The sequence below is a fragment of the Taurulus bubalis genome, assembly GCF_910589615.1.
Source record: "Taurulus bubalis genome assembly, chromosome: 2".
Lineage (NCBI taxonomy): Eukaryota > Metazoa > Chordata > Actinopteri > Perciformes > Cottidae > Taurulus > Taurulus bubalis.
In genome coordinates this window covers 13,685,536-13,693,573 of record NC_136590.1, presented here as the reverse complement: position 1 = coordinate 13,693,573, position 8,038 = coordinate 13,685,536, and positions in this window count along the sequence as shown.

Here is an 8,038-nt window from a genome sequence, read left to right as displayed (position 1 = left end):
ACAGGAGCACAATGTTTAGGACCCAAACGCAGACCACAGGAGACAGTATCTGGTAAAACAGTTGTTAATGCGTGCTAATTATTGGATGCCTGTCGTAGCCTCCGGAAGAACTCAGTTCAACAACTTCTCTCGTTCTCTAAATATATTTACTAAATGATCACAAGCAAAGTAGTAAGCTCTGCAATTGCAAAAGCAGTGAGTGGTACAGCCAACACGCAGGTTGGGCACAGAACAACTGCCCCACAAACGGAAGTGGGGCTTTTCATACACAGGTTATCGTCACAGGTTCGTCTCGCCTCGTCCTAACATCTGATTCGCTCTATCCTGTCAAGAGGAGGAGAATCCCATGTTCTCATCTTTTCTCACAAGACTGGAAAGTGCAACGACCAGTCTTCTTCCCGAATGTCAATAGACTGATAAACAGTTGTGGGTGTTGAAATGCGCAGGCGTGTGACTGACTTCCCTTGAGAACTGGAAATTTCATAGACACAACCAACTCCAGCTGCATAGCTGTGTTGTACTGACCTCGCTAACCTGATCTTTAAGAGACATGAAGAGTAATGGAGAATATAAGGATTTATATTATCACAGTCTTTATTGGAGCCAAAGGGAATGTGGGGAGCCCGTGGTCCGCCACAGGTGGTGCTGGGCGGTGTGAGACCCGAGGTTTGACACCTGAAGCCGGGCAGAGGGGACAGAGTTTAGTTCACGAACAAAAGACTCAGGAGAACTTACGGAGCGGCAGTGGTGACTACCAGGGCAGAAGACGAAACAGACTGACTACCAAGGTCTGCAGGACCAGGTTTGATGTACTGCAGGTGATTGTCCAGATTGTGTGCAGCTGTGTGCCAATCAAGGATGCGGCCATGGGAGGTGTCAGGAGGCGGGACCGAGAACACAAACACAGAGCACATGGCATACAAAACAAACACGAGAATGACCAACACAAGAGGAGAGGAGATTTGGAGGAAACAGAGGTTTAAGACACAATGGGTCAGACAGGGATCTTGACAATATCCATATATATTTATATATCGCATCACATCCCGAGTGTCTCCACTGGGCATGGAGTTCTGCCCTCTTGCTGCTGGTTTATGTCCTTTCTTTGTTTCAATCTCCCACAGTTCATCAGGACTTTTGTTTGACCTCTGTAATGGATGCGGCTGGAACTGTAGCGAAGTGTACTGTGTATTAATGTGTTCATGTTTTTGTTATAGCCGGACACATCCTAGGATGTAACCAATATTATCTTATACATGAAGGTATTATATATTTTTCTTGGAATTAGATTGTGAGCTAAACCTAATGGTGGAAAGCATACAAAGAAATACAAATAATAAAACAAAAGAAATGTAGCAAAGTAGCCAATACTTCTGAGAAATAGTAGCCCACACAAAAAATCTTTTTTTACTGTGACTGAAACAAGTTTAAATGTACATTTTACTTCCACTTGCTGTATAGACTACTTGCATCACTTTGAGTGGAACTGTCCACAAGTGGGTGACAGTATGAGCCAAAGCTCTTCTCTGCACCAGACCTCCACTTGTCTGATTGTCACATACTTAAAGACCATAATTCCCTCTGGAAAAGCCTCCAGGTCTTTTTCGCAAGAAGTCGACGCAGAGGAAGTCTGAGAATACAAACTTCTGAGGGGAAAAAGGGGACGTGCTTTTCACTGGGGGGTTGTGTTGGCCTGCAGACATCGAAGCGTGACTGCAAAAGTCCTGGTGGACTGTGGAGCCTGATGACATCTCAGTCTGGACTCATCACTGTCTTTGTTTTTCTCTTGAGGGAAAGGCCCCTGTCTTCACAAAAGCATCAAAACCGCTTAGATCACTTTTCAAACATTCACGCTGTCCATTCTTCCCATCTCGCCCTGTCATGTGGTCTCTATTGTCCATGTCATACTCTAATCACTTTCCTTTCCTCTCTACCTTTTTTCCTCCTAACCCGGCTTGCCCTCTCTTGTTTCCAACCCTCCCCCTGCTCTGTCTCTCTGTCCGTCTTCACAGATAAGTAGGCATCCCTCACCTTTCACATAACATCACATGGAAGCAATCAGAGTGGGCTTTGGCAGACAAATTAGGGCAGTTAATGTAGACCGGAGATCAGTGCAGAGGCGGGGAAGCTGGTGATAAATGCCAACAGATGGGGCCTGAAATGGATGGGCCTAACGCAGTACGGTACAGTATAGCCTTGGAAGTAGAGCTGAGAGGAGCTGAGTCCAGAGGAAAGAGGAGCATTCTTACTAAATCTAGTTTTTTATTAACGAGAAATGGAAAGATGGAGAGAGAGAGCGAAGAAAGCCACATTTAGAGATAATTTCAGTCTAAAAAGGACTTTAATTTTATTGGAAAAATTATTAAACCCAGTCTTATCTGAATTGAAATGCTTTCCAGAGTCTTCAGAGAAATGCCATAAGGCAACACCATTCCTCCCTGGCTCTATAGTCTCTGCAACAAAACATATTATGCTCTGTCCATTTATAAAGAAACCGTGTAAATGTATTCCAAAAAATGAGTCAGATATATTTCAAACACAGCTTGACCCCTAGTTCACCACTGAGTTATGCCTATTTAATCAAGTGTTTGGCTGAGACGCCGGATGGGACTCAAAGCCAATTCGGCATAGATACTCCTCAAATGCCACATTTTCACCAATCAGTCTGTCGTCACTTGTAATGTATGAATGAATAATGACCTCTGAAATCTATTAATTCAGAATAAATTTCTCCTCTAAAATGTGGGACTCATCATACGCTATACTCTGTGAGGATTTTCCTCATTTTTATGTTTCAGTTAATCTGGTTTGATGAAGCGTACGTCCCGTATAGATGATTCATTTACCCTTTACAATGTATCTAACCCAGTGGGCGCAAAGTCCTCTCCATCTGTCATGAAGTCCAACTTTGAAAGAGTGTGAGGAGAATTATCTTTTTGACATTCCCCTCTCATAAAACTATGGCAAAATCAAAGCCAAGATGCTTCTCTGATTTTTGTATCCAACCTTTATCCCAAAGCCAAATGCCTGCTCCAGGCTTGATCTTGAAGTAGCCCACCGCGATAGAGCATTCTTGGGCCAAACACAACACTGCAACATATTGAAAGTGTTTTATTCTACATCGTTAAAAGTGTTCGTGCTCATATTGAAGTGAAGGTCTAATAATTACTCAGCCCTAAAGCAAGGATTGTAATTCTTGAAGAAAAACTATTAAAATGTGCCGTAATAAGTGAGACGACTCACAAAGGGCTTACGCAAAATGTATCAGTGTAATTTCTATTTGTCCATCTGCACACAATCCGCTTTTTGTGATCACCTTAATACATGGGCAGCACACACGCTCACACACACACACATTCCTCTTATGTTACAGGCTTTGAAGAGGCAGACTCATCCCCATTTTCAACAGTACCCAATCAAACACAAAGCTGAGGGGCGGATTAGGAGCAGGCTTTTGCTGCACAATGCTCCTATCAGGGACCACACTGGTTTTAAATTACCCCGTATTCCTAACTCATTTTCAATCACTCACTGGCCCAATAAAGAGTGTTTCTCCAATAAAAAAGACCAACAAAGGAACACTGAATCCCAGTTTTATGCGACAGCAGTCAGTAACGATCCTTGACACTGTATGTTTGTGTGTGGAAAATTGTCCACGAGTATTGTGGATGCAATTTAAGAGTTGAGTGAAAAGAAGACATTTCCTTTTGGAGGCATGAAATGTGCTCTTTTAGTTTAAATGGAAAATGGAAAGATGGAGAGATTGAAGGATGACAGATGTGCGAGCGGCGGTGTGGTCATTGTCACGCATGTTGTCGGATCCAGAGGGAGTAGTGTCTCCTCAGCCGACAGCTGGTTTCACTCAGAGAAAAGACATGCTGCAGAGAGCGAGCGAGAGAAAGAGATCGGACCTTCACCACTGAATATTTATGATCTTGGTCCACACAAATTTCTCGCCACATTTCTTTTGCGGTTTTCAGTGGGGGTTAGTACTTGGTGACCCCCACACACACACTCAGAGGCTCCCAGACAAGCATACATGAGTGTTCACAGATACATTCAGATATTCAGACAAGCGTTCGATGTCTCCGAAGGGAAATAAAAAAGAAAACGGGAAATAAGTCATAGAGATCATTCGAATGGAAAGTGGTGAATGTGGCAAAAAGTAAAGCATTAGGGAAAAGAGAAGATTTAGGAAACAGACCCCATGCTGGAAAATGCCGTTGTTGAGCTTTGAAGCACAGTGGTAATGAGGCTCCATTTAAAGCCAATGAAGCCGCTTTGGCAGCTTATGAAAGCACAATTGGTAAGCCCCCCTCGTCTACCGCTGGCTGGTGTGTGTTTGTGTGTGTGAGCGTGTGTATTAGGATAGAGGAGGGGGAAGAACGGACGGTATTTGGCCGGATCCTCTTTGCTCGTTTCCAGCGCTCAGCAGCAGCTCTCTCTAAGTCCAGTCACTCTCTAGAGCTACAGTTTTCTCCGCAAGTGGTTTCCCAAAAACACTTGAAGATCTCATCATTGAGTTGTCATTTCACACAGTGAAGAAAAGGGACAATAATTAATAATGACTCTTTCTTTCCCCAAATATACATTTCCGCAAATATACATTTATCAAGGTGTAATATTGAGGGGACAAAGAGCGAAACAAGCTCACACAGCATTATGCATTGCAACTCCAGGAAACACAAGCGGAACAAGGAATAAGAAACTTGGTGCAAGTCATACAATTGGAGGGGATAGCATTCATTCATTGTTGATTTTGATATACTGGTGCAGAGGCATACTCCCAACTGAAAGTATGCTGTCTTATATATCCTTTCATATCTTTAAGGGGTGGGAAGGTGGCCTGTACTGGCTTGAGAGACTTTGGGGATGGAAAGACCAGTTCAAAAGTTCACAAAAAGAAGCTAGCTGCTGATGACAAAAATAAAACGGCCACACAGCCAAAAGACAGGCCACTACATTTATTCATATTTATTTTTGTTGCACCTGCACCTGTCACTATGAAAAAAAAGTCAAGGGACAGGTAGATTACAATTTGTGGCAAAATAACCAAAAAGATGCCAAACAGTTCGAACACACACTGAGTGAACAACGGAGACAAAGGAAGATAGAAAGAAAAGAAAGCTGATGGTAGGCCAGGATGCCCAGGAGGGATGTGCTTGATGCAGAGACATGTCATGGTTTGTGTGTGTGTGTGTGTGTGTGTGTGTGTGTGTGTGTGTGTGTGTGTGTGTGTGTGTGTGTGTGTGTGTGTGTGTGTGTGTGTGTGTGTGTGTCCGGACCATCTCAGCAACCTCTATTCTCAAAGCCTTGATGGCCACACAGGGGAGAGTGATGATAAATGGTCGCTTTCCTGTAATTTACCTTCAGGAGGATGGATGGAGCTGGCCTGTTTGGTTAGAGGGTGGGGAGACCAGGAGAGAGGAGACTGTAGGTGAGAGAGTGGGGGAGAGAAAGAGAGTAAGGAGTTTCCTGCTTTGGATCTGACTCTGGAGTTGGGTTTCCTCAGAGGTGAGGTACACATTCAAGTGTGTGTGTGTGTGTGTGTGTGTGTGTGTGTGTGTGTGTGTGTGTGTGTGTGTGTGTGTGTGTGTGTGTGTGTGTGTGTGCGCGTGGCTGGCTGTTTATTTACAGAGCTTTAGCTCTTGCTATGTTCGTAGAGGGGAGCTGCTCTCCCCAGTCGTCTCCCCCTTCAGACCCCAGTGTGAGTGGAAACACACCAGCACAGTGCCCACTGGATGTGAGCATACTTTCCAGTGGGAAACACACACGATTGGACATTATTTCCGCAGCTAAGGCTAATGACTGTAATTAAAGAGACAGATGATCAGCACAACACACAGCTCATTAACTAATAATTTATTTTTTTTATCATTTAGATTAAAAAGTCAGTGGTTCATTGCCTCAGAGAAAAAATGTACAAGGAAGACTTTGATATAACAGAAGTGAAGAGCAGGGCTGAACTGAGGGAAGAATCCCTTTGTTCCCCAAAAAAGGTAAATTAACCATTTCTGTGTGAGTGAACCATTATTCCCAGGAAGTTAATGTAACAGAGTGGATTGTTGTGTCTGTGCCTCTCTGGGAAGCGGAGAGGGTCCGATCAGCCCGCGTCACATTTGCATTCGATTCTCCTCAAAGTCATTTACAATTGGGCGGTTGTCTGGAAATAACATAAAACCAAAAAAAAGGAATACATTCTGTGTAATATCTGAACCACATATTCTGGCCGTGATCACAAAAGCATATGTTTCTGGTTTCCACATCCATAAAACATCATCTGGTTTGTACATCCATAAACGTGAGTCATCCAAGGCCAAGTGACGCTTCACAAAAGACAACATGATTGGCAGAGGCCGTTCAGTACATATTTACAACATCAAAAAATGTGTCAAGACTTATTAAACAACGCGAGATGGAAGTGAACCAGGAAGAAATGGGTATCAGGCCAGGGAATAAGTAAATGAAAACTCTTCATCTTCGTCAATGCAAACATTAAACAGTGGCAAAACCGAGAAGCTGTGTGCTCCCAAAAGGTTTGCCTTCAAATGAGAGCTCTCTCACTTCTCTGCACCTTCGCTTCATGTGAGCGTCACTTGTTTACATGGGTATGGTTAATTAGACACACACACACACACACACACACACACACACACACACACACACACACACACACACCTGTGAATGCTATATATGAAGGGAGGAAACAAAGCAAAGCAGTTATGGCCTCAGTTCCACTGCCAATCTGCTGAGCTTGTTAACGTAAAACAACAGGACAGCTCTCCCGATGAGGCTCACTAAATAGCTTTCACAAGACTATGCTTCCACCCCCCAAACAACATCTGGCCACTTTTACTTCTCATCTTTATTCCAACAATCAGGGTGGGCACTTAAGAAAAGGAGAGCTAATGGAAAGGATAGGATGATTTCCCGTTTTTTTTTTTGCGATTCTACGCGAAAGAAAGGCCCAATTTAAGGAACAATTCCTTCAAATGTGTGTTGGTTGCTTAAGGAGTTGAGCACCAGAGAGGCCTCACTGGCACGTACTTTGACCATCAATCACAAAGTGTCACGCCGTACTCGCATACCGTGACGAGGACTGGTGCTACTGTAACACCACCTGTCTGACGGGCCACTGTGGACAGCCAACACACAAATAATTGACTGTTTGGTTCTGCATTTTTGCTAAATTCCAACGGTGGGAATTGTGTCCTGGGCAGAGTGCTGTCCTTTTTTTGACCTTCATTGCTCATTTGTCTCACACCAGAAATCCAGGTGGGTGATATCTCATTTTGGTTACGTGTTTCTTTTTTTGGGGGGAGGATTAGGAAATCAAAAATATGAGACAGATAAGTATGAATATCCACAACATCCATCGACATCCTTCAGAGTTCATACCGGCATCAACTGTCACGATGTCCACATTCTTAAGCTTGGTGACATTATTTCATAAACACTTACAATCAGACCGTACACCTGTGTGAGTGTGTTCTTCACAGTTTGACATACATTCTCGGAAGACGTGACAACAAGAGCTACAGCGCAGTACAGTACACCACTGAGGTGTTTTGGCAGCCTCGTTCTGTGCTGTCACTTATCTAAGACACTGAATACACAACATGCAAAATGGGTTAAAAAGGGAGTTTGGGGAGGGTGGTGGCTGACACAGACAAGAAAGCAAAGGAGAGACACTTTTGGAAGGATGACAAACCAAACATACCGCCGCAGCCAGAGGAGCGTAACCACTCGCTAGCATGACATGCCTATCCGCACACTCACTGCTACGCTAGCTTGATGTGCCCCTCAAATCTGTGTGTTTATCTTGTACTCTATTTAAATAAATTGTAATGTGCTTTACAAAATGAAAAAAATTGCAAAAAGGCAGATAAAAAGCTTGAGAGCAACCAGACGGCTCTCTCTGTGGGTTTTGTTGGTCCTGACTTCCATAGTTTCTTAATTGAATTTAAAAAGGGACTATGCTTATTTGGCAAAGGATGACAGGGCCTGTGTCAGTCGACAAGTGGGGGAAGATAACTTG